Here is a 15,064-nt window from a genome sequence, read left to right as displayed (position 1 = left end):
TCAGTAAAATTTCATAAAATGTTGGAAAGTATTTCACATCGAAAGAGGTGAGAATACATATGTAGACGACAACCGACAGTAATTGGTAAAAGTAATCCATTTGAAAATATGAAGTGTATTCACTCCTAAATTATTGAACTGATTGAAATTCTTTCTTCAATGAAAATAATTTTTACTGAATCTCTCTTGATACTCTAAATTGCTAACATAAGAACAAAATTGCTCCAACTACGAAACCCAACGCATGAAAACCCTTACCATTTTTTGACACACCACGTTCTTAGACGTATGGAAGAACTACAGGATCTTTTATGGCATCGTCATTTCTTTCCCTTATCATTAAGTGTCAGATTCATTTTGTGCCCTTGATTTCAATGTGTTGTAGTGTCAAAGAATGCCTTTACTTTGCAGGAACTAAGCAGCATGTTGTTTATGTGGACGTGCTCTGATTGATTGAATCAAAACCATGGCACCAAATGGACATCACATAATGCATTTAGAAACGAATGAAAACAGTTTAAGTAAACAACAAATTTATAACAAAATACGGGCAAGGAAACAAATGATGTCCGCTTTCTGAACGAGATCCCATGCCCAGTCGGAATCTCGTCCGATAGGGCACATTGAACCTCAAATGCATTTTATTTCGGAATGAATCAATCCATGACGCTACAAATTGAGTTCTAAGAAGGGAGTTCCATGGGAGGTGGGTAAGGGTAGCTGAGCGGCCATTTCGCGGTCTCAAGGGAGTGAAGGTTTCCCGTCTTTAAATCTTTAAGAAAGATGCTCTCTCGGCTCGACGATTTTATCGTCCTGAGAAAAACCACGCTAGTTCAGTCCCTGGGGAACATTTTCACAGGGCGACAGCAGATAAGAGTTAGAACGGTTGATAAACTGTTGAGCGATAACCAATTACAGAAAAACGATTCGTGCCAAACCTAGGGAATGGAAAGATTCAGATAACGTCCACATCGAAGGAAATCCACTCTTTCGGATTGACAAATCTGGACCAATTTCCCCGCCCACCTAAAGTCATATTGACAGAGGAATTCGGTGGGAATAGACGGGTATAGGCTTAAAATTGAGCGTGTCATGCAAGTGGAATAATTTCTCTTAAGCCATACTTTCTACGGGTCACTGAAAGGATTTAATACGTAACCTATTTCTCCATATTTACATTCAAATAGGGCAGAAGAAGAACAAGGCGTTCTTTTTTTAGATAGAGTGCCAATTAGAGTTAGGATTGATTCCTGAAGACTATTTGCTTTTAAAATGGTGCAAGAAAAGCACAAGTCGCTTTAATTATCGATAATATGTTGAATAGAGTTAGAAATTGAAGGACCCCTTAAAAAAATGTTTCAACAAACTGTAGATTTGTACCTTCAGCTAAAATAAAAACACTTAAAATCTCCATTTTAACTGAAAATAAACAATTTTTGCCACGTCTTGGCTCACGAGTAATTGTTTCTGTAAATTACTCATACTTGCTGGCAAGTGGTGCAGTTAATTTATCCCGTTATCATAAAAAAAATCATTTCTTGATAAATTTCTTGGAAGCTCTGAATTTTAGAAAAAAAGTGAATAATGAGAAAAAATATGGAAAATATTACTTCCATTAATTTGTTATGTATTTATTCACTCGACTCGCCTATTTCCTAATCTCTCCGAGTTTTCATTTTTATTCACTAACCAACCTTGTAATACTTTTTTAAATGTATTTTGTCTAATTTCTAGGGATTCTTCCGTGGTTCTTACTGTTTCATTAGCCATCCATGTTTGACTGCAGCAAGTTTTAAATATGCCTCAGCATATATCCAATGAATTTGCTCCAGATTGGGCTTTTCAGGGTTTTTCATCGAATTCTTTCTTCGTCAAATATTCGTTGAAATTCTTTAGTCATTCAATTCATATTCAAACTTGGTCGTCATTCTCTCACATCAATTCCATTGGCTTGGGCCTTTTCTCTGCTGCAAACATGTACACTACCTCTACCAAAGCAGTGGATTTCCTACCTTATTTGTCTCTGTGGAGTTTATTTTTTTTATTTAGACATTTTTTTATGGTGCGATAAAATTTTCATCGGTAAGGGCCTCGTGTTATCCTGTGGTTAACTATACCCTACGCTCATTTCCCATCATTGGAAATATTATTTAATAAATGGCAAAATATCGATTGCATCAAGATGTTACATGCCCAATTATATATTTTTGTTTTGACTTCCATTCTCACGACGCAGATCTAACGATAACACGACTCCAGTGGACGGAGTGCGGAACAGGACTACGGCATTCTATTATTTTGCGATAGATCTGAAACACCATCTAGTACTGCCCATAAATGGTAGGTCGCAACCAATGGACTGCCTAAAGTAAAGCCGGAGAACTCTATTGCGGGGAAAGTATCCTACATTTTTATTGCGGACTATTTATTATAAACGGATAATGTAATCGTTTAAGAAATTCAAAATTAATTGAAAAATGAATGCATCATACTAGAATATATTATAAGATAAAACAATTATGAGAAATTTCACTATCTAATTAAGAGCGCGATACATGTTTACACTGGGTGTTGGGATTTGACTTAGAAAATTTTACTTCGTTGATTTTTGTTTCCTCTGGAGAAAGAATAGGTAGATGGCTCAGGAGATATTAACTGACAATGGGATATTGGATTCCGTTTAAGAGAAGAATGTTGGGTGAGCGAACAGTAAGCTAACAAGGCTAAGAAAATTTTGGACTTCATAAGGAGAGGCTGAGAACTTGTAGAAATGAAATGCAGTTTAGTGAAATTCAGGCTATTTGAGTCGTTTATTGTAACGTTAGACAGAGTTCAGAAGCGTAGCAGTACTAACTTCCTAAGAGTGCATTGCATTGCGTACCAGTTTTTTCGTTGCCCATGGAAAATCAAAAACTGATCGGTAGATTAGTGATTATCATAATTAGGGATAATATTGCTTCAAGAGTGACTAGAAACAATGTGTAGAATGGCTTTATCCTTCTCATTTTAGCCATATTAACTTGTTTTACGGTCACTTTACTTTGGCATAATCATTTAGCAACGCGAGATATTCGTTATAAATAAAATTGTTCGCATTGATCAGAATTAACCTATAGTCTGATTTTCATGCGGATTCTTTGACAAGGGAAGCATTATAAACGTCAATGTAAACAAAAATAAACATTGAGTATTTTGTTTTTTACCTAAAACATACTTTTTACTATTACTCTTAGCCTTATCCCGATATACTGGTCGTCTATTATCCGCCAATACTAAATGAATTTGTGGAAAAGTACCGCGAGACAACGAATCATTTTTTGCTTAAGCTTTCATGGAGTCGAAGTCCTGCGATGTTACAGTCAAAGTCGCAAGAGATGAAAAGTTAGGGCGCGGAAAACTCAAATGGATATAATGATTTGGTGCGTGGATTCCGATATTTTATGCAGCCGCTCCGTAAACTTCTTCGGTCGATAAAGTCGTTCAGGCGCATTCAGTCAGCCAGAGAGGATTTTCATTTTACGCATGCATTTCTTTTTACCAAACTTCCAGAATATATACATAAGTGCATAAGGGTACACATCAATCTCTCATCTTCATTGCATAATACATCTCGTACTAAACTTCTGTGTTTAGTTGTTCAATATAGTAATCACGTTTAATTCTAAACTATTCGTATTTCTTGAACTAGACCATAAAGAACATGATTCTGGTCCCTTCCTTCTATTTATCACAAGATTTAATATTTCCCATCATTATTTGCGTTGGTAAATAGTATCTGACTTTATATTCATGCTCTTTCTAAATCCCTGGAGTATAAAAAAAATATTTGACAAAGTTACTGCCCGTAAATTAGACTTTTAGGTGTCTTATTAGCAGGTAGGCCAATGTTCTTACCTCATAAAAGTTTGCACAATTCTATGTGCTAAACGTAAATGAAAAGCCTCAGCCCGAACTCTATGCATCAATAACATGTAAAAACGCAAAAAATAAAAACATTTAGCTTGAATTTTGCAAGGAAGACAATATGTCATTAAAAGTTACTAAGATGTATCATTTAGAAAAAAGTAAATTCATGAAAGCCTTTCGCTACGGGGAGACTGGAAAATGCTCTCTCTCCAGTGATGTTCTGTTACATTTCTTCATTGTGAAATATGTGTATTGCGATATGACTCAAATATACCTTTCAACATGACTAAAGTAGTTTTCTCTTTGACGAAACAAATGCTCCTTCAGCCGCTAATTCATTAAATGCAGCTAAGTTTATCTGATTGGCTGCTTACCCATCTTGATAATGGCTCTTCGGTCGAATCCCGTCATGGGAGTTGTGTCCGGAGTGGTAATTCGGTGTCCTGTGGACACATGCTGCCAATTCAGTTGTCGCTTATCGGGATGTAGTGATCAGAGTCGCTGGAACATAAAGCCTTACGAAAATACTTAGCGGGGTGAACCACGTAGATGTGAAAGAACAGCTGATGTATTTACACAATGAAATTTCTTCCCGTCGATATTCCATTGAGAATTTTACATCGTTAGGAAGAAAGTTTAATGGGACCTTATAATTTTTATCGAGTGCGTTATCAATTGAATAGACGCAATTTTGAGAAGAGACGAATAAAACGGAACTTTCATGGATTGTCGCTGTAAGTGAAATGGCGGCTTTGCAAGTGCTTCCATTTGACAAATGTTGGCATCGCATCCGACCGCTTGTGGTGGGAGGTCTGGGCGAATCATGGTCGACGGACGGAAGGAAGGGAAAGAGAGGGAGAGTTACTAGAGAAGGATGCGGTTGAGAATTGGGGGGGAGAGGGTGTGGATGCGCGGCGGACAGGGTAAGCGACAGAAGTACGGAAGTTAGGACGTACCGCAGGAACGCACTCAAGTGACTATTAACGAAATACAACCGAGCGAGTTTACTGAGGACAGATCCTTCGGGTATAATCCCATTAACGCCATGAGGTTTGGGGCAATGATTTTTTACTCAAACTATGGATTAAGCGGCGCATGAATAGAACTTTTTCATTTTTAAAACGCTGGTAATATAGAGGTTGAACTTTCTAAAACTTCTCGCAGGAAAATTATAATATAGGGCGTTTTTTTTTAATCTTTTATTTTCAAGTTCAAATCCGTGGAGGAGAGAGTAAGAGCGGGACTGACAAAAGAGAGCAGCAATATTGAACTTCGCGGTTAGGGGGAAAAATACAAACATATAAGTATTATATATATATATATATATATGTCTTTTACCCCCATGTATATGTATATATATATGTATATATATATATATAGTCTTTTACCCCTATGTATATGTATATATATATGTATATATGTCTTTTACCCCCATGTATATGTATATATATATATGTATATATATATGTATATATATATATGTATATATATATATATATATATATATGTGGGTGTATATGTATATTTATATATATGTATATGTATATTTATATATATGTATATGTATATTTATATACATGTATATGTATGTGTATGTGCATATATATGCGTATATATATGTGTATATACACACACATACAGACTCGTAAAAACTTTGATATGGAGCGTAACTATGTACCGCGCGGAAACGTGGTCATTGAAGTAGGAGGATAGACGTAGGCTGGAGGCTTTTGAAATGTGGGTGTGGAGAAGGATGGAGAAGGTGAAATGGACAGAGAAGAAAACAAACGAGGAAGTACTTGGTATGGTGGGCGAAGAGAGAGTTTTGTTGGGAGAAATCCTATGGTAGCAGGAAAAGTGGATGAAGGGGGTATTGACCGGCAGCGGGATGTTGAAGACTGTAATTGAGGGGAGAATGTTAGGCAAACGAGGAAAGGGAAGGAACAGGATAGGGATTGTAGACGGGATGAAGGGGGGAAGAAAGTACTTAGAGCTGAAAAGGGACCTGATATAGAGTAGGATGTTGTGTTTTGCTAGGGGTCACAAATTACTTTTAATTGGTAATTATGTTCATCCAAATACCTACCTTAACCGGTAGATTACCTAATAATAATATGTATGTATATATATATATATATATATATATATATATATATATATATATATATATATGTATATGCGCATGTTTGTGTGTATGTGTATGTGTGTATGTGTGAATGTGTATAAGTTTATGTATAAATGTATATATGTATATATATATATTTCTAGATATAGATATAATTTATCTGAAATTTCTGAGAATCATGAGGATTTGTGGGAACTCGATCCTATTACATCTCCTCCGCAGTCTTGATCCCTGTTACAATTGAAGCAGTTATATAATCCCAGTATCGCGAATGACAAGCAGTCCAGCAATATCAAATGCTCGAGCAGTCCCTCTGTCGCATTGCTCATCCTAACATCCGCAAGTATTCGCCTGAGTTACAATAAATTAAATCACATGGAATGAAAGGTAAGTCTTTCAATGCTTTTTTGAACTCAAGTTGACCGCTAATTCGATCGTATCAACTGGATAAATTAGATCCTTACGCCTGAGAGGTCGCGATATACTCTCGAAGCATCATATCAACCAGCAATCTTTTTTTTAAGGAAACTCTCAGAGCTTGTGGGATTCTTTCAAATACGTCGTGGCCTCTCTCACTCAACGCTGTATTCTGTTCTTTGGTCCCTCTGTCTCTCTCTATCTCTCCTCGCAACTTGACCATAAATTCACGAACGCTCGGAGACGCTGGTCCCGGCTGTTTCTGTCGTATTCACTCACATGCACTCCGCAGTCCTCTCTCTTCGTCGGCCTTTCCAAATCCCAACTCCGTCGCCGCCACCCCTCCCCCTCTGTCTGCCTCACCCGCAGACCTTCCTCAAAGAAGAGAGAGTGAGAGAGGGAGGGAAAGTTTTCTCCGAATCGCTCGCTCACCGAGGCTTTCCATCTCCACTTCCCAGCACACGAGGCAGCGAGGGAGATCACTCTTCCCACTTCTACCTCAACCCATCCGACGAATTCACTCCCTTAAGCCCCCTTCTCCCTCCCCGCCCTCCATCCAAGGCACCCTGCCTACCACACTCGGAAGCCCCTGCTCCCTGCCTGGCAACCGGCGAGCGTCACCGCCACAGCATCCAACCTCGACGACCTCCCCTTTCCCTCTCCGCCTCTCGCTCGCTTTCTCTACCTCCCATCCCTTATAAGCACCCCCTTTTCCTTCCTACACGCACACTAGCTCAACCACGACGGACAGAATCCGGCGAGGGTCGTCCGCTAACGCGGGTCACATGCACACATTGTGCGATTGTTAACGCGTCGCATCTCTCAACGATCCTCACTCCACCACTCAGGTCGGAACGCGGGGCTGAGCTGATTCGGCGCGCGGAAGGAATGACTGTGATTCTCTTTGCTCTACGGGAGGCAAAGTGGAGAAGGGGATGGGTGTTAAAAGGGAGGGTGGTGGTGTCGAGGAGGGAGGAGAAGTAAAACAAGTGGAGTGGGAGAAGAGGGTGGAAAATTTGCATCGACGGGATGTAATGTGATGGCGAAGTTTTTCTCGTATAAATGTGTTGGCGTGGGTGTAAAACGCACGAGCGTGTATACAAAATTTGGTTGATAGTCAACTTAAAATTTAAAATAATAATATTAAATTATAAAAACAAAACAGAAAAATTTCAATCAAAATATGTTTTTGTATTTTCCGTAGTTCCATTTTAACACTTTTCAGACGGAAGACTATATAATGAAAGCTTGAATCCTACTTTCTTTTCCCGATCCGTTGAACTTTCACATTCGTAACCTACGTATTCACGTTTTTGAATTTGAATAGCCAGGATAAATTTACGCGTTCATTATTTATATTATGTTTCAAGAAAGAAAAACCTTTTATTCTCTACCGAATATATCACACCGAGAAGATTTGTGCAAATATACATATGTGATGCATTTCTTATCTGCATATACGTACGTCTATTTTAATATACGTACATATGAGCAAACGGATATAAATACGCGCCACATGCACAATCAAATATCCACCATAGTAGAGGGGAAAAAGGAGAATATTGGGAGTTATTTGATCGCGACGGCTCACTTCCCTCTCAAATCCCTTTGCCTCGGTCCTCGGGCCTTCAGCGAGACGCACATTCGGTATGTTATGGGAAATTCGAATCCTTTCTCATTTTACGCAAAACTTCTTTCTTTCCCTTCACATTCCTTCCAATCCAAGAGGTGGAAAAAAATTAGCATACACGCGTCCCCGTAAACGAATTCGAACGAAAATAAAACGGATGCTTATATAGAAAAATAAAGAAAATGGAAGAGATCGTTTTACCAATGCGCCTTATGTCGGTATACGCGGTGGCTGACGAGGGCGCCATACAAAAGAATATTTGCCCGTGGGTTTGGGTGTTTGTGTATGTGTGTGGGTACGCGCGTTCGCTCGTCTTTTGATCGTCGGGTGAAAGCTTTCCGGCGCTGTGAGAGAAGGGGGGAGAGGGAGCCTTTGTTTGTCCTCCTTAACTCTCTTTAAACCCCAAGGCCGACCCCCCTTCATTGGGATATTCCCTTCGCCCCTTGCCACTCCCCCGTACGATGCCGGAAGACGCGAAGTCGGGAGGGGGGACAATGAAATTAATTTTTAGGGGGGGGGGGGCAGGAATGATGAGGGAGGGAGGGAGAAAGGTTTGACAGTCTAATGCGTCACCCCGTGTGCCATGTCTCCGGGGGAACGGCCACGCAAATATCTGGTCTTTTGTTTTCGGTATCTGATGGACACCTTCACCTCAGTGGATCCGTGAATCTGAGAACTGCGCCAAATCCCATAATTTATTGGAATCTTTGGAATGCTAATGAAGGAAGCTGGGAGCATATTAGAAAGATGAGAGGGGGGGAGTCATAACCGTGGAGGGCACACGCTTTTGAACCGACTTGGTCGCACAACGTCGGCATAGTTTTGAGTGTGGCAAAATTAAAATAGTGGAATCCGATAAAATTACGTTACAATGAAGGAATTATTATGCTCACCATAAAATATTGGTCTGCTCTGTGTAATATCTTTTTTAAAAGCCTTTAGGCAGTCATTTACTCGCCGAGATTTGGGAGGAGTTGAAAACATTCGTTAAGTCGCGATTCAATGCCTGGAAGGCGTTTCTGTTGCGAGTTTTACGTAAATTTATGACGGTCCGGAACGACTTACAGTCGTTGAATGCTGACACGACGAATATTTCCTCCTTTTCCAAGTATTTAGCAGGACGGAAACTGAGTACATACATACATAAATGCGTACTTTTGAAAAAGATAGTGTGTAGTAAAGTATCAAAGAGAAAATTAATTATGTTCGCACGGGTTCGATTGAATTATTCCCGCAGGTAGAAATGCCTCTCGCATTACCAATACCTCCGATTATGTAGCAAGGAGGCAGCGAGAGTGTGCACGAAAAATTCGACACCCCTTACTTCTGAAACAGTCAATGAGCTGTTTGGAAGTTGACATCAGAGGGAGATGAGGTGCAGCAGAAGGGTTCTCCAACCCCTCTTGAACCATCCTCTTTTAGTAATCAAATGACCCAGTGACAATTATACCCCTTCTACTCTATTTATGTGGATGTTTTTGATATTTTAAATGGTCTTAATGTGGATTGGGAAATATTACTGTCGAGCGACGAATGAGAAATGCAAATTACATTTGCCAAATAGTGTCAAAATGACACATTACAACCGTTTGAAAATGTAAAATCCAAGGAGAAGTTTATGTATCAATATTACTAAATAAAATTTTAAAGTGAAAAATAATTTTATTTGAAGTGGTTGGAAGACTTCATCACTTAATCAACAAAAATATTTGCTTCCGTGGATTTAATCGACCATTTTAAATTTTAGAATATAAGTATCTTTTGACAAATTGAAACAGATCGTCATCAACGGTGCAACCATTGTTATTTTGAGGCATTCATTTGGATTTTTATACCTATTCCGTTAATCCGGGAATGTGGTACTCAAGTGGATAGAGCGTTGAACTAATTACCACAAAGACCGAGTTTGATTCCCTGAAAAGCCTCTGGCAACTCTCAGATTCGCCCAAGCGGTGTAATTTTTCAAGTACTGGATCTTCCTGGGAGCAAAAGGTAGGGAAAGGAACTAGCACTCGTTATTTGGTGTGAGAAATTCACACGCCGTTGGGATTAGTATTAGATGACTTCTACCCTCACGTATCAAACAAACCTTCGGGTTGATAGCAACTATTCAAAATTTTATTCCAACTTAAATTTTAGTCTGATGGAGCCGTGCAGTGATGCAAAGGGTATTCATATATTTATGAATTTCACGAATTGTCACCATAAATGGTTCTTAAGATTTAATATGGCATTTATTCTGGCATCTTTGGGTTATCCATAGCGATTTACTCTATGGAGATGCCGTGAAAAAAATATGAATTAACTTAAAAACGAGACAGCTTGACATTTATCAAAGCATGTATGAACTAGCCTTAACTTTCATCAAGCTTTACTGCTTCGATTTAATTTCATCAAACTGAACAGTGTGTGATTGGCATCATGTTTCGGAAACTCTGCCATCATCACAACGTCTACTTAATGCAGTTTGACCGAAGTTCTTTTCGAAATTAGTCTAGAAAGTCTTTAAACTAATTTCCGGTGGCCGTTTTCCTTGTCGGAACAACTTTAAACTTAAAATGAAAACTGAAGGAAACCCTTTACCTTCCCACGTGTTAAACATGGTACAAACATGCAGAACCACAGAGGGACTTTTCAAAATTATCTAAAAATACCATGAATTTTTTATTTATTACTCGCGTAGAATAAATATATTTATTTTTACTTATGTTGGTGACTTTGGGGATGGAACCATGAGTTGAATGTCAATGAATTAATAGAATTTCCTCATTCTTACTGTCCAGTTCTGCATGACCTGTCTTGGCATGGTGGAGGCCTGTCATTTAAATGGTTGCGTTTCAATGTTATTTCCTCCTTTTTCGTACAATAAAGTATTATTTTATTTAGTTGAATGAAAACTTGCTTTGAGCTAAGCCTTCCGCCAGTATGTTTATAAAGTTGCACGTTATTTTAGGCGTTTAGTCAATATTTTCCCTTTTTCCTTCATATTACTTATCCTCTCTTATTCTTTACCCATCCCATCTGGTGCTTGCACCCCCTACCAAACATTTTTGGTGGATTGCGGGGTATTTATGTATATGTTAGTAGACGATAGAAGGAGATGGAAAAATGTATACACAAAATTAGAAAGATTAAGGTAAAAAAAGATGAACATTAAAAAGACGGTAAATTTAAAAGGGAAGTGGACAAAAAGGAAAATAAACGAGGAAAAGCGTCAAGATACCTGGTTGTGATTTGTTATGAGAAGTAAAGAAAAGTATCGTTGTACATTTGTGTTTTCTGTGTCAATCCTAAGTTCGCCTAAAACAGTAGAGTATCAATAAATGCAATAAATAGATAATAATAACAAAATAATAGTAACAATATATCCCCCATGATATATTGTTACTATATATCACAATTGCCCCCGCTACACGCCCTTGCGGCGGCTTGCGGGGTATTATGTAGATGTATATCTTTATACCTTAAAAAAATATTCTTAAAAAGTCCAAATTTCCAGATATTGAATAATAAATTAACATACGCATTGTAATAGGTATGCCAGCTTGTGTGTTGTTAGAATAGGTAAAGAAATGTATCTTTGAAACGGTGTATAGTCTGTGGTCCATCCAAAATTTACCTAACACGGTAGAACACCAACATGAATGATTATATAATTACATATATTTAGGGGTTGAGATAAAAGTTGGCGGAAGATGGAAAAGTTATTTGAATAAACTTCACCATTGTGGTGTGTTTTTTATAAAATTTACATGTACGATGAAAGAAATACATACAATCAAAACAAAAACATACGCAAAAGAAATACCGAGTCGCTTAATATTTCGGTGGGCTCAGCCACCTTCGTCAGTGGAAGGAGAGTAACCCTCTTGCTCGGATGAAGGAAAAACTCGCAACAGAAGTGAGAATGGAAATTTAAAGGGACGGAGCGAGCGTTACGGTTCTACTTTACGGGCAAAAGTAGGTGTTCTCCGAATGTGGTTGGAATTTTTATCGGGATTATCATCTAAATTGAGATATCTTTTGAAAAATAATACCCGAGCGGATTTCCCACGTGGAATTATTTAACTGAGAGAACCGGCACCGGATGTTTGAGTCTCTCCCTCGTCCTTTCCCCTGTATCCCTTCGTTGCTCCGATTACCTAGTTAGATAACAGTTACTACACTCGGAGATTCGGAAACCACAGTCGCCTTGGCTCGTCCTCGCACACCTAACGATCGCATGAATTTCCGTTTATCTTGACCTGTTGTCCATGAATTTATGGAATATTGCGGACACCTTCATTATCACAGATTATCATTCGGATTGTAGTGGTTCCCCCAAGTCCTCCGGTTCTCTGCGAATCTCTTCATTCCTTCAGTTCCTTGTGCTGGAATCTTTTATCTTCCACCCATCTATTTTGTCTTCTCTTGTGGTTTCTTAAAATAAATTAAGTAAATTTACTAAAGTCTACTATGTTCAAAGAATCTACGGTTGCAAACAAGTTAGTTGTTCATCTAGAACATGACACTCAACTAGAGACATGGAACATTAGAAAAGTTGACCACGAAGAATAGAAGCCAATGAAATATTATGTTGGAGGAGACTGTCGGAGGTTAACTTGAGAGAAAAATTGAGGTACGAGGAAGTATATAGAAGAACAGAAGATGTAGAGACCTTATGGAGAATTATTCTGCAAAGAAGAACTATGTAGATCTGATCGACGATTGACGATAATTGATCTCGCTGACAAATTTCCTCTTATTTGGACACACCCCCATTTACCGGTTTGTTACGGAAAATCTCGGATATCACAAATTGTGTGCACGGTGGGTACCGTAAAAGCTTGCACAAAGAGCAAACAATATTTAATGAACGAGCGTTTGTGGACTGCTATCAACAAGAGGGAGATGACTTGACCTAGCCCATTGCCTCTTCTCACACTTAAAACAGTGGATTGATGGACAGCGGTTTGAATACAACAAGGAACTCAAGACCGCCGATGTCAACTGGCTCAATTCCGATACGGTGAGCCTCTATGCTGTTTGATTAAACAAACTGGCGCAGCGTTACGAAAACTGCTCAGAAGTGGACGACGATTATGCGAAAAAGTGAAATAAGTTTGTAGAAAACTTAAGCCATTAATAAAAAGGAATGTTTTTTTTTATGAACAGACGGAAATAACTTGAAAAATATCCCTAGTATGATGCATGTAACGTAATTGGACTTTTAAAACTAATATTTCTGAATGTTTAGAAAACTTCGAATTAGGAAAGGTTTATAGTCTCGATGACGAAAATCCGCAACCAAACTCTGTCAAACATCAAAGAGCACCTATATAACCGACTGACAATGTGGATGTTCAAAACAGAACTCATTATAAGAAGTTAGGTCATTCCGGTGAAATGATGACGCATTAAGTATTTATTTTTTCTAACCAGTTAGCGTGCATAGGAAAAGCATAAATACCATCGTAAGGCACTAGAAGGGCCATCAGCTATTTTAGTGCAAAGACCATTCACCTATTTAACACCCATTGTGAGTAACACTAAAGCAGAGGCAATTTGAGGTTTGGATTATAATGCTAAAAATAATGATTATATTAAAAGTAAGCTTTGTTACAACGGTCACCATGGATTTGATGTTATCTCTCCTGAAGTAAGTTTGAATTACTTATCACGGTATCTGTATTTCCATTGAATTCGAGGAAATTCCTCATTAATAGTATACATTTCGTCGCAGCTTCGATGCGGCAGATTTAAAAAAGATGCTAATTAATAGCCCCAGCCAATGGCGTTCGATTATTTAGCTTGATAAATAATATCACTGATGATGACGCTTGAGCGTTGACACTGGTTGTACGTGAATAAAGGACAGTGGAAAGATACATTGTATTCTTCATTTAATTAAGGTCACTAATTTCTACTTTCCTATTCAATAAAAATTGTTTTTGGAATATTCCGTTTACCTGGATTACCTGATGGGTGATTTCGTATATGATTTATTAAACTAGCTATTTAATTCGCCAGATGTAAAACTACGTACTTTATCTATTGGTGATGAGCAGAGCATGGCGAAGTCATAGATTAAATGAGAAATGGTCATGAGTAGTTAAATTTGGCGGATTGAACAGGAAACACTTGACAGGATGAATTGGGACCCCTTCCCGGGAAGTGAAACGATTATCAATTCCCTAAGTATGGATATCGGAAGAATGTACACGAGTTTAATACGGCGTCATCGGAAGAGCTCACTTCACTCCTCCACGGAGTTTTAACTCGGACGAGAACTCTTTGATGCCAGATTAAAGTTGAGTCCACAGGCTGAAGACCGTCGCACCGCCGCCGCAGTCTCTCAGCACGTCATCGCCAAACATTTACTCGTCAAACACGGACTGTACGAGAAGTTTTGGTCTCATGAACGACGCTGCGACGAGCTGTAGTCATGGGACGAGGCTAAGATCTCGGCTTCGTTGAGATGTTAGCCTCCTCACGTAAGGCAACCAAGAGTACGAAGGAAAATAATCTCTTCTAGTCAGTCATTTTAAATCGTGCGTTTACGAAGATGTGTGTGTGTGTCTTTCGTTGTCACATACACCGCATTTAATACTTCTTCATTTACATTCTTTCTTATGCCTCAAGTGACACGCTCTGCAAATGATTTTGGGGGTTGTTTTTATTTTGGGTAATCATTATTTGAAAGAACCTGTACAAATGATGAATAAGAGTTAAAAAATAATAGATTTGTAATTAAAAAAATATATTCTCACATTTTTTTAAAGGTAAAAACAAATCATGTCATTATCGATCAATACCATTCCACGAATTAGTTTTATGGAATTCTTTATTTAGATGATTGAATTATTAACTTTGATAGGCCCTGGAGACGAAGACCACTTCACAGTAACGTGTAGTGAGTGAACGATGGTTTAATTTCGTGGTTTTACTTTCAAACGAGAATCAAAACCACGGCGACCTTACCTTTCACTCTTTTTCATTTTTTATTA

At 38.4% G+C, this 15,064-nt stretch overlaps 1 protein-coding gene across 2 annotated transcripts in view; it reads right to left on the bottom strand.

Annotated features, from left to right (window-relative positions):
• Positions 1–15,064, bottom strand: part of LOC139699999 (potassium channel subfamily K member 13-like) — a 244,096-nt gene that overhangs the window by 19,503 nt on the left and 209,529 nt on the right. Inside the window, exon 1 of one of the 2 annotated variants that reach the window (XR_011703650.1) lies at positions 4,281–4,367. The exons of the other annotated variant lie outside the window; for it this stretch is intronic. The gene's annotated coding sequence lies outside the window, so the exon portion shown is untranslated. Of the gene's footprint in view, positions 1–4,280; positions 4,368–15,064 lie in introns of those variants that run through there. 2 annotated transcript variants of the gene reach the window in all.

The sequence above is a fragment of the Hetaerina americana genome, unplaced genomic scaffold, assembly GCF_022747635.1.
Source record: "Hetaerina americana unplaced genomic scaffold, ioHetAmer1.1.p SCAF_10, whole genome shotgun sequence".
Lineage (NCBI taxonomy): Eukaryota > Metazoa > Arthropoda > Insecta > Odonata > Calopterygidae > Hetaerina > Hetaerina americana.
The sequence above is the reverse complement of the archived record's forward strand: the minus strand, read 5'-3'. Positions and strand labels throughout refer to the sequence as shown.